The following is a 12,611-nucleotide window of genomic DNA, read 5'->3' on the forward strand; positions in this document are numbered from 1 at the left end:
GGCAATAGAGTTTGCATTTTGCGTAACAAGGTGGACGCCAAACGAGTGCATTCTGTGATTACTTGCTGTCTTAAGTCGATCCTTCTTGGATTTCAACGGATTTTGCGCACATTTCTAGCACATCAGGGGAGATGGACAGATGTAGAAGTCTGCGGTCAGCCATAGATTTACATGCCTCCTCTACGGTGACATGTAATATCCGTTTCACCTCTATTAGCTATAATGTCTGATGCATTTATAGGTTTGTGATTATTTTCATGCCTGTGTTATTACAGTTTCTGTCCGTCTATAGAGATGTCCATATAAGAATATTAACTCTACTGAACTATAGAGCCATATATTTTACTATTATGCATAAGACCTGGCGTTGCTAGCATACGCGTACAGAAAGATTACGTGACGTAAAGTTCATAATTCACTCTTGGCAATGCTAAAATATTTGTGTGTCTGCATGCAGAAGTCGCACTAAGAGAATTAAAAGCACAATGATTGCTGAATTGACCATGTCTCAAGTCATCTTTAGGTCTCAAAGAACGGCAGATGTAAGGGCTCGTTTACACCAGTGTTGGGATTTCCGTTTTTCTGTTCCATTTTTGGAATTAAAATGGAAGTAAATGTTCCGTTTTTTAATTTCCTATTCATTTCAATGGGGTTTCGAAAAAAAAAAACTATCCGTTTTCGTTCTATTTAGTTTCCGTTTTCTTAAATAGCACTGCACACTGTGCTATTTGTGCAAACAAATGGAACAGAGAAACGGAAATCCCTAATGGGGGTGTAACACTGGTGTGGATGATCCCTAAAATGGACAGATTACTACGTAGAGGGCAAAATATCTGCAATTGAAAGCAATGTTACCATCCACACCAGGTTGTGCGGATTTTGATGCAGGTCTTGCACTGCGGATTTGCTGTGAAATGTCGGCTGCAGAATGTCCTCAGGACATTCCAGCCCTTGTGAACATAATCTAATAGTACGTTCACACATAGCAGATTTTGATGCAAATCCACAAAAATAACCAACAGCACATTTTGCACTGAGGATTTCATTACAGATCTGCATCAAAATCTGCACCAGATCTACAGCAGATTTCACCCTTTCAATTGAAAGGATGAATTCTTCTGCATATCCCCAGCAAAATCTGCATCAAAAGTGCAGATTTCGACACAGATTCTGATGTGGAAATTGACACGGATTTTGGTGGATTTTTTCAACAATTCCGCTATGTGTGATATGGGAATGAACAATCATATTTACAATCATTCGTCCTCATACACTGATTCTCGGCCCACGTAAAGAGAAATGAAACACATGTCGATTGACAGGCAATTTGATCAGTGCTTGTTAGGTGGATCGAGAACTCAACCAGTACAAAAGGACCTAAATATCTGCAACTTAAAGGGATATTCCAAGAGACATTCATAGGATGTGCCTTTAAGGTGGTTGCACTAAAATCATATTTTAATACCTGTCCTAAACTTTGATTGTGTCTGTGTCTCACTGCTGAGACCCCCCCAATCCCGAAATCGGGGTTTCCTGTGTCCCACTGTCTTTCTCACTGCACCTCCTGCAGTGTGGAGGAGTTTGAATGCAGCGGTGCCAAGCAAGCGTGGTGCCCCTCCGTTCATTTCAATGGGGCTATCAAAAATAGCCAAGTAAATAGCCGAGTACAAGCACGTGGCTATCTTCAGCAGTCCCACTGAGAATGAATGGAACGACACAGGGTATGCTCAGGCGCTACTCCATTCAAGTTCCTCTTCACTGTAGGGGTGCAGTGAGAAAGAGAGGGGGACACAGGAACAGTGGGAGGTCTTTGCAGTGAAACCCTTTCCAATCAGAGTTTTATTTAATCTGAGTTTTAAAACATCATACTAGGATAATAGATCACAGACCGAACATGAGTCAACAATGTGATGCAGCAGGCAAAAAGGCGAACACAATTCTGTGATGTATTAGAAGAAGCATAGAGTCTAGATCACGTGAGGAAATTATCCCCCTCTACTCTTTCTTGGTCATACCTCATCTGGAATACTGTGTCTAGTTCTGGGCACCCCACTTTAATAAAGACATAGACAAACTGGATCAAGTTCAGAGAAGAGTTACCAAGATGGTGAGTGGTCTGCAAATCATGTCCTATGAGGAACGGTTAAAGAATGTGGGAATGTTTAGCTTGCAAAAAAGAAAGCTGAGAGGAGACTTAATAGCTGTCTACAAATATCTGAAGGGCTGTCATAATTCAGCCCTATTCTTATTTGTACAAGGAAAGACTAGAAGCAATGGGATGAAACTGAAAGGGAGGAGACACAGATTAGATATTAAACCGTGAGGGTGATCAATGAGTGGAACAGGTTACCACGGGAGGTGGTGAGTTCGCCTTCAATGGAAGTGTTCAAACAAAGGCTGGACAAATATCTGTCTGGGATGATTTAGTGAACCTGCACTAAGCAGGGGGTTGGACCAGAGGACCCTGGAGGTCCCCTCCAACTCTACCATTCTAAGATTCTATGATAACCCCTTTTAATGTCTTAGGCTGCCTGTCCATGGGCGTTGCGGTATCCCGGGAGCAGGAGCTGGCAGACGGATCGCTGCTGTCAGCCTATCTGACAGATAGGCTGACTGCAGAGAATCACAGTAAATTCGCAGCAGCGAATTGCCGCCCCCGCGAGCGGAGAATCGCAGATCTCCGCTCGTGGACAGGGGGGAAGCGCTCTCCATTGCAACGCTATGGAAAACTTTCACTGCGTTCCCCGCGGCCGGATTATCGCTGCGGGGAACACAATTCAAACCCGCCCGTGGACAGGCACCCTTACAGGTGAAGGCGCCATCCCCCACTGCAGAAACCCCACCATTTCCGAGAACAGGGGTCCTGTGTCCCCCTCCTTCTCACTGCAGGCTCTCTGCACCCCCCCCCCCCCCCCCCAGTGAGCAGGAGATTCAATGTAGTAATGGTCGTGCATGCGCAGTGCTACTCCATTCATTTTCAATAGGACTACCGGAGATAGCCGAGTACAAGCACCAGGCAGAGGTTACAGGGAGAAGATAAGAGCGGCTTCTCCACAGACACTGATAGATTAGTTGGTAATACTGTGTGAGTTCTGCTCCTCAGTAATCTACTATTCACCTATTGGATACCTGATCAGTGGTGAACACCAGGGGTCCCATAACTAACGGCCATTATTATGGATAGACCGGTCCATGGGCTTTACCATTCTACTGTGCAGATAGGGGATACTGCAGCGGTATAAGAAAGGGACGTGAGCAGAATTTTAAATACATGTTTATTAGAACATTATATGATTTCTTCTTCTGTAACTAAATAAATAAAAACTGTAAATAGCAGTGAAGAGCAGACAACCTCTTTAAAGGGAACCTGTCAGGTCTTCTGAGCCCCATTACCTAAAGTCATGAGCTCATAGTCTGGGGATGTAACTTTCATGCTCACCTACCTTCCCGTTTCCTCGCTGCCCACTAACAAAGTTGCCACTTGGTCCTATTGAGTGAACTAATCTCTTTATTCCACGCACGCACAATCTGAGACATAACTTGATGCTGTTGGGTGCCAATGCTAAATCTGTAAGACCCCCAAGTATAATGTGTCATTTATAGGACTGGTCTGCTTATATAGGGATGAAAGACTTTATGTAATGGCACCCACTATACTTACGGCCCTGCACACACTATATTCTCACATGCATGGAAAGATGAGTTTGCTCATTGGACGGAGTGGTGGATTTGCAGGTGGACAGTGAGGGAATGGGAAGGCAGATGAGTATGCAAGTCCCATCCCCACACTCAGTGGCTCCATCCTATGGATCATAGCTTACATTATGGGGCTCATAGAACTTGACAGGTACCTTTTGATCCCAGGTGATGATGTTGCTTCTGACAAGGCAAACTATATTGGGCTGAAAAGCTTCAAGCTACATCACTTGCTAATTGATGACTTCCGCCACCATACAGCATTACATAAGATGATGCAGCCCCATATAAGAAGCCTTTATACTGTGATAACACATTTGTTTGCATAGTCGTTGCTAACCTAGGAGAATTGCTAAATAGAGCAAATATTTCCTTGAGCAGAACTGATCTTGTTACCATGTAAACGACGACAATTGTATACCGGACGGGTGCATTACTCCTCATTTCCAGTGGGTGGTACTCTTGTAGTTACCAGATTGCATCTGATAAACTCAGCCAAGTAAGTTTCCAGTCTGGACTTTTTCTAGGAGTTCTAGATAAATGCAACATTTCTTTCCTGGTCTCCTACTCTATAAAGTAGCTGAATATTTACTTATCCAACAGCGGATTTTACAGTAGATGGCTGAAATCCTGTCTGCAGAATAACGCCAGTAAACGTAAGTGTTATTTTGCTGTGTTGTCTGTAAGTTGATAGAACTAGAAGATCCCAGGCGAAATGGATAATTCTAGTAGAGACCCAGGTGACCAACATCTTGATTCTGTCCTGTGCTGGGCTTCTGCTCTAAGGTGGCTGCAGGTGAACATTAAGGGGTTCAATCATTCCGTCTCTGCTTTTTATTGCATTTCTCTGAACTATTTAAAATGGAAACATATTCAGTTCTGAGAGCCTCCAGAAACATTTAGATAAGAATTTTGGGATTTTAGTTAACTGTAAACTTAACTGGAGCAACCAGTGTCAGGCAGCTGCTGCCAAGGCAAATAGGATCATGGGGTGCATCAAAAGAGGTCTAGGGGCACATGATGAGAACATTGTTCTTCCTCTTTACAAGTCACTGGTCAGACCACACATGGGATATTGTGTACAGTTTTGGACACCGGTACTCAAGAAGGACATATCAGACATTGAGGAAGTCCAAAGGCAGGTGCCAAAATAATAATTGGAATTGGCGGATTACAATACCCAGAAAAGTTCTTTAGTTTAGAATGAAAGACGGCTGAGGGGCGACCTAATAACTATGTATAAATATAAGAACGGTCAATACAGAGATCTCTCTCATTATGTATTTATACCCAGGACTGCATAGAAAACTCTCTCTCTGTATAAGTATTGGAGGCTGCATTTCTATAAGACAACTCTTCTAATGCAACAGGTTTAGATACAGTAGCTCAGCTCTATGTATAATATTATAGCTCTATAGCAGTGTTCCCCAACTCCAGTTCTCAGGGACCCCCAACAGGTCATGTTTTTTGGACTTCCTCAGTATTGCACAGTGATGTAATTAATGTCAGTCCTCAGACATTGCCACTGTTTTTCTTACTATAGGATATCCTGAAAACATGACCTGCGTTTTCAGCATACACATGTCAAACACAACGCCCGTGGGCTGAATCTGATCCGCCACCCCATTTTATGTGGCACACCAGCCATGCATCAAACTAACAGGCATTCCACTCACCAAGCCAGCAGCAGAGGTCCTTCGGGAGCAGTGTAGAGTCTGTGACCGCTGACCTCCCCTTCGGTGTCTGCATGTGCCCTCCTGTACACAACGTAGATGCCGAGGGGAGAGGTTAGTGGTCACAGACACAGCCGTGGCTGCTTGACTGGAGCTACAGGCTGGGTGAGTGGAATACCTGTAGGGATTCTGGCCAGCCAGAGGCCAATAGGGGGACGCTATTACTACTTGACCCAACACGGGGGCACTATTACTACTGTGACTACTATGGGGTCACTATTACTACTGGGGCCACTATGGGTGACACAATTACTACTGGAGCCACTATGGGGAGGCACTACTGCTACTGGTGCCACTATGGGGGACTCTACAGTCTTACAATTACAATTGGTCTTTTGAAGGTAACCATAAGGCTGATGTGGCCCTATGTGAAAATGAGTTTGACACCCCTGCTCTAAATAATTGCATGCTGTGAGCTGTTTAAGGAAACAGCAGGTGACTGGGGACAGGAAGTAGGAGAGTGGGGGGAAAGTAAACGAGCGAGCCAGGGGGGTGGAGTTTAGGACAGGATGTGAAGAGGGCGGGGGAGCGGAAGAAAGGAAGCAGAAGAAGAGAGACACGAGGAGAAGAGGGTGGTTGTGAGTGGAGAAGACGCCCACCCACCCACCCGGTAAGTAGGTTAGAGAGGTGAGGGTGCAGAGTAGGTAGTTAGTTTTGGAAGTCGTCACAGCTAGTGGTTGGCCCGGAAGTAGTCCATGCTGGGTAGGGTTAGAGAGGAAGGTTCGCAAGCCCAAGGACGGGGGCTTACGAACGTCCTTGGCGGACGGTTTTACGGACAGAAATATATCAGCTTTTCAGCATGGATAGGTTTTTTAGAGAAAGTTATTAACGTTAATGTTGTTTACAAGTTATTCAATAAAGCTGTGGCCTACCCCACGTTTACAGCAAGAAGTGGTAGACATTCATTTTGTTAATTAGATAAGTGAGCGGTTAAGTAAGTGATTGTCCCCAGTCTACAGTTAGCAAATAATAGCCAGATACCAGCTCTACACAGTGATAGTGATTATAGTTCAGTTACCTTTAGTGATCACAGATGTCCTGTTCTCTGATTCCAGTTGACTGTCCTTGTTTATCTCTATCTGGCCCCAGACTGCCATGAAAATTTCTTATGCAGCTTTCAGAACCCTTCCAATAGTACTAGTTTCCCCACCCACAAACTAATAGCTTCCTCTATGGCTTCCTAAAGTAATAGTGAGGGGAGCCTCCCTTCTACAGCCTCACAAAGTAATAGTGCTCCCTCTTTATCCCTCAAAGTTATAGTGCCCCCTCTGTGGACCCTGAAGACCCCCAAAGCTTACATTACTGCTGGATGTTGCAGGGCTTGACTCCTCTGCAGATGGTCCGGCCTGCGCACGTGCGCAGTACAGATTTTGCCGTGCCATCGCTAGGCGATGACGCGGATCCCGCTAACTTTTCACAATGATGATTGGAAGGGCGGCATCTCGGATGGCTTCCATTGACTTCAATGAAAGCCGCCCACACGGAATCTGCCTAGAAATAGAGCATGCTGAAATTTTTCCTCTGCGGGCTGAAAATCGCAATTGATTTCCACTTGTGTGCAAGAAAAATTGCATGCTATGGATGGTATTTGCAGCAAATCTGCCCGTGAGCAGTTGGCCTTACTCTACTGAGCGAAGGAGATGGGGAAGCAGTCAAGCTCTGCAGCATCCAGCAGCAATTTGATATAATGTGAGCTTCGGGGGTTGTTGGCTGGCTAGTCATCAGGTGGGACAAAGGACAGGGCCACTTGGTCCTGGGCACCCATTTCCCCATAGCAACTGTGCGGTCTGCTACCCCTGCCTGTAATTGGTGATCCAGGGATTATTCTGACTGCTAGATTTGTAGTTGAGAAGGATTTTCTTTCCTTAAGGTCTAATGCCCACGGCCGGATTTCTGCTGCGTTTTACGTGGCCGAAATCCGCAGTGTTGTCCCGCAGCTATTAGGTTCTATTGAACCTAATAGCTCAATGTTCATGTTACGGATGTTACGGAATTCCACTGCTGAATTTCGCAGCGTGAAAGAAAACACGGCATGCTCTATTTGCCGCGGGAATACACGTGGCCTGCTTCTATTGTAGTCAACGGAAGCCTGCCATCACACTATACTTCTGCTGTACCACAGCGAAAGTATCACGTAAATACTCGTCCCCGCCCACTGCCGGCCGCGTCATCTGGCACTTCCGGCGCGTAAGGGGCTGTACTGTACATGCGCGCTGGCCCTCCAGCCGGGACACATACAGCAGATCCGGAGTGGTGAGTAAGCGGGTCTTGGGGGGCGCTGTAGCCGACTCCGCTGCGATATCCCACTGGCGGAGTCCGTCACGGCCGTGAGCATGAGGCCTAAGATGTTAATAGTTTCTACCTCATGGGTTATTTTTTGCCTTCCTCTGGATCAACATTGCAGAACAATAGACTGACCTGGAAGGATATATGTCTTATTTCAGCCTTACAAGCTATGTTACTATGTAGATAAGGGACTGATACTGTTATCATGTACAGTTTATATTTTACTGATCTAGAGTTACAGGTTGCATTATAGTTCTGAGCTATATTCACAATTCTGCTGGTTGTCACTGGAAACAACCCACAGCATTGTTGGCAGGCATATTCTTAGCAGTACGATGGCTCAGTGGTTAATATTATATTCCAATACTGAGCTGGTTAGTTTATTTTAAATGGCCTGAGAGAAGGGGGTTACCGTTCTGTCTCCAGAATGGCCCCTCGCGACGACATCAGGAGGTGCCATTCAAGTGTCATGTCAGTGAAGGCTACTAGGACTGTCATGTGTCTCTGCCTATTAAGCAGTGCCTGTGGCACCTTTTAGTAGAATGCCTGCAGAAATACAATATTGCAATATTGCAGCATATTGTAAAAGCATTTAGGCCTTTCTCACACATAGCGTTGACAAAAAGCCACAATTTTACTGACAGCGCTTTTTAACGCACCCCATCATTCTGATGGGTTATCGGGTTCGTTAAAAAGTGCAAAAACTCTGCAAAATTGAGCACACAATGCTCAAAAATCACAGCGGTAGAAATCGCCGGGTTCGAATGGATGTCTGCAGGGCCCCATTAAAATCAATGGGAGGGATATACCGCAATTATCGCAGCGTTCCAAATGCCACAGTAATTGCAGTGTGTGAAAGTGGCCTTACACAACAGATAGTTCAAGTCCCCTATGTGGACTAAAAAAAATTACAAATAAGTTAAATGTAAATGTTTTAAATATTACAGGTTTAAATATTACAGGAAATAAAAAAAATATTCAAAGTTAAAACAAAAACCTTTTCCCATTTTTTTAATAAAAATCTCTCTCCCTGTCTCTCTCTCTCTTCCTCCTCCCCTTCCTCTTCCTGCCAGACCAAAAATTTTTGGACGGGGAGGGGCCAAAACAGGCACGTCACAGCAAGGAGGAGCCAAAAGCTGGGGCGGGGTCGAACACGATTTGATGCTCGTTCGAGTAATGAGCACCATCGAGTACACTAATACTCGAACGAGCATCAAGCTCGACAGAGTACGTTCATTCAACTCTATTGAGCACCATGCTACTAGAAAAAAATTGATTAAAAAATGATTTAAAAGTTTTATGTACTCTATGGTACTAGCAAAAAAAAACCCTACAGTTCAACCTTACCAAAAAAGCCCTAATAAAACCTCATTGATGGTAAAATAAAAAAGTTGTGGGGTCAGAGTGTGACGACAAAAAGCAAAGTAGTTAAACATTATTTTTAAAAACTATATAAATTTGTTATCGCCATAATGGTACTGACCAACATAACAAAGCGAACATCTTATTTTTACTCTTCTGTAAACGCCTAAATACACCCTGCCCACATGCAAAAATGCCGGAATTGCATTTTTATCTCTAGTTCATCAGACTTAGAAACGTTTTAGTTTTTCATTACATAATATGGTATATTAACCCCTTAGTGACGGAGCTTTTTTGTTTTTTTCTAATTTTTGTTTTTTTCTCCCCCCCTTTAAAAAATCGTAACTTCTTTATTTATCCATCGATGGCGCATTTTTCAATGGTACTATTTAATGTACCATATAATGTATTGAAAAACGTTAAAAAAATTCTAAGTGGAGAGAAATGGAAAAACAAACTTATATTGGTTTTTTTTGTTGTACTACTTGTATTTTTTTTAAAGATATTGAATTTTTTACAATTATTTTCTGTCTCCATTTTCTGCGCACACTAACTTTTATTTCTCCGTCGACATAGTTGTGTGAGGACTCATTTTGTGCGGTACGTTCTGTCATTTCCGTTGGTTTTGAATACATACGACTTTTTGATCGCCTTTTATTACATTTTTTCTTGGAGACAGGGTGACCAAAAAAAGCACATTTCTGGCATTCTTTATTTATTTTTTTGGGACAACGTTCAACTTGCGGGATGAATAATGCATTACTTTGATAGATCAGACTTTTATAGAAGCAGCAATAGCAAATACGTATTTTTGCTTTATCATTTAAATTCTTTTATTGTAAATATAGCAAAGGCTTTTTAAAAATAACTTTTTATTACTTTTTAAAAAAATAATTATAAAAAATTTCTTGTTCTTATTTTTACATTTTCTTTAAGTCCCCAGGGGGGACCACAACCAGCGATGCTTTGATCGCTCCTGCAGTATGATGTAATGCTATAGCATTACATCATACTGCATTCTGACAGGCAGTCTATCAGGCCACCCCACAGAGATGGCTTGATAGGCATACTGCCAAGACAGCCCTGGGGCCTTTCAGAAGGCCCCCCGACTGCCATGACACCCGCACGGCTCCCCCGATTGACAGCAGCATTTAAAGGTTTAACAGCCCCGATCGGCCACGCGGCGTGTCGGGGCTGTTGCCCGCGGTGTCAGCTGTAATAAACAGCTGACACCCGCGATGTATGGAGGGAGATAGCGCCGCTATCTCCCTGCATACACATCCTGCAATGGCAGGATGTAAAAACACTATGGGGCCGTCACTAAGGGGTTAAATGCTACCAAAAGTAAAATACTACTTATTTTAAGATACAGTGAAGAATACAGTTACAGCTGCTGGAACGTGGGGACGAATAAACAAGAACAAAAAACTAAAAATGGGCTGGTCTTTAAGGGGTTAATGCCTGATTGTTTTATTCCTACACCATTGGGTTAAACACATTCTAGAACCCAATAAGAATTCTAGAGATGCATTTGTCCCCCGGACAGACAGGCGCCGTACGGCCGCAGCATGAGCAGTTACATGTCAGATTATTCTACTTCTGCAGTTGGGATTAAACCCTCATCCGTGACGGCTCCCTGGACATATTTAATGGAAAGTCTGATCCGTCCCCGTGGCCTTTGTTGAGACCGGTAAACTAGGTCAGATCTGCCAAACAACGTATCCGCCACAACATCCCATTATCGTAATCATCTAGTATCATGAGATGGAGAGCGGCTTCCATATCAGATGAGGAAACGTGTTTATCAAGTACTGGATATTTTAGCGCTAAAGTCAGTAAGCACCCTTGTTGCATTTTATCAGATGTTTTCAATGGTTTGCTCTGGCAGCACCAGCCACTCAATGTTTTAATATAGGACTTTTGGTTGCATCACTTTTGCCCCAGCTTTCCAAGCAAATAAGTATGCACCCATCACCGTGACTGCAGGGGTGTAACTATAGGGGATGCGGTTGCACCCGGGCCCAGGAGTCTTAGGGGGCCCATAAGGCCTCTCTTCTCCATATAGGGAGCCCAGTACTATGAATAAAGCATTATAGTTGGGGGCCGCGTTACAGGTTTTGCATTGGGGCCCAGGAGCTTCAAGTTACGCTTTTGCATGACTGTGTCTGTTTGCGATTCGCTTGAATTACTGGTCCTGTCCGCCCACTCATGTATTGTGCATTCCAGCTGAAACATGAACATGGCGTCAGCAGATGCTGCTAAAAGGCGATTTCTCCCACAGCCACGTGATGGGCACCCAGAATAGGCAATCAGAGGCAAAATACCATTTAAGTGCAGATTTCGCCCCTACGGATTTGCTGCCGATTTTCCTCTATGGAAAATTTGTCTGCACTGTAAAGTTGTTGGACCTGACCCAACTGTACTCGGTAAGGACTGCAAGTGTGGATACATTTAAGAAAGAGTTAACATCTTCCTTGAGAAGCACCGTGTACAGGGTTACTGGTATTAACGTAGAAGGTTGATCTTGGGATCGGTCTGGCTGCCAGTAGGGGCAGGAAAGAACATTTCCTACTTTAGGGTTTTAACTTCCACATAAACAACATACAAAGTTGAACTTTTGAATGACTGTTGATTATTTTAGCATATTCTCTTCTGCACAGAGAACACCGCAGAATTGTGCAATCCACCAGGTTTATTTTCATGTATTTCTGGGCACGCACTGCTCTATGTGGACAGGATGTTCTCTTTAAACACTTATTTTGCAACATATTCTTAAGTAAGTCAACATTGCTCATGTATCTAATATAGAAGTAGAGTATATTACATTATAGTGACGGGGGAAGACAAATAAGTCCGCAAATCCATCTTTGAGGAGGTCCTGAACCCCGCCAGACCGGGTAGATGGGATTTTGTAATTTTACTCTATGTATTTCATTCATGTATCAGAATGCGGATCCTCTAAGCTGCAATATAATTGGGGCAGACTTAATCGGGATGAGGATTCAAAGGGACCCCTCTGTTTTTCAAGTTTAACTCTGGAAGGCTTATGGACTTTGCTGCAGGGAGATGCCCAGCTTGCGGTCCCCAAAATAGGCTAGTAGTGCTGAGGAAGGCACCTGACAGTGTGGTCAGGAATGGAGCCAGGAGTCATCACCACAAAATCAGGCACAGTGAGACGAAACGAGAGGAAAACTAGAAAAACGAGGAAAACTGTAGCCAGGAGCAGGTCAGGAGTCGGAACCTGGAAAGGACAACAAGACCAAAGGGCAAGAGTATAGGAACAAGGTGATGGTCAGGATCAGTACAGAGTCAATAGTAATAACAATATAAAGGATCGGGAAATGAGCTGGAAGGGAATGTACTATAACCCTTTCCCAACATCTGCTGTACATGTCATTGTACAGAGTGGGCTTAGGAGTCAAGCCACTCTGTACATGTTGGGTGTTGGCTGTCTCATGTAGCTATAGTTGCAATTAAAATTATTCACCCCCACCATTGCAAATTAGTTTTATTTGCCAAATTTACAAACTTACA

At 43.9% G+C, this 12,611-nt stretch overlaps 1 protein-coding gene across 1 annotated transcript in view; it reads left to right on the forward strand.

Annotated features, from left to right (window-relative positions):
• Window positions 1-4,219: 4,219 nt before the first annotated feature.
• Window positions 4,220-12,611, forward strand: part of LOC136580522 (C5a anaphylatoxin chemotactic receptor 1-like) — a 32,495-nt gene continuing 24,103 nt past the window's right edge. Inside the window, exon 1 of the mRNA XM_066581139.1 lies at window positions 4,220-4,352. The gene's annotated coding sequence lies outside the window, so the exon portion shown is untranslated. The remainder of the gene's footprint in view (window positions 4,353-12,611) is intronic.

The sequence above is a fragment of the Eleutherodactylus coqui genome, chromosome 10 (assembly GCF_035609145.1).
Source record: "Eleutherodactylus coqui strain aEleCoq1 chromosome 10, aEleCoq1.hap1, whole genome shotgun sequence".
Taxonomy (NCBI): domain Eukaryota; kingdom Metazoa; phylum Chordata; class Amphibia; order Anura; family Eleutherodactylidae; genus Eleutherodactylus; species Eleutherodactylus coqui.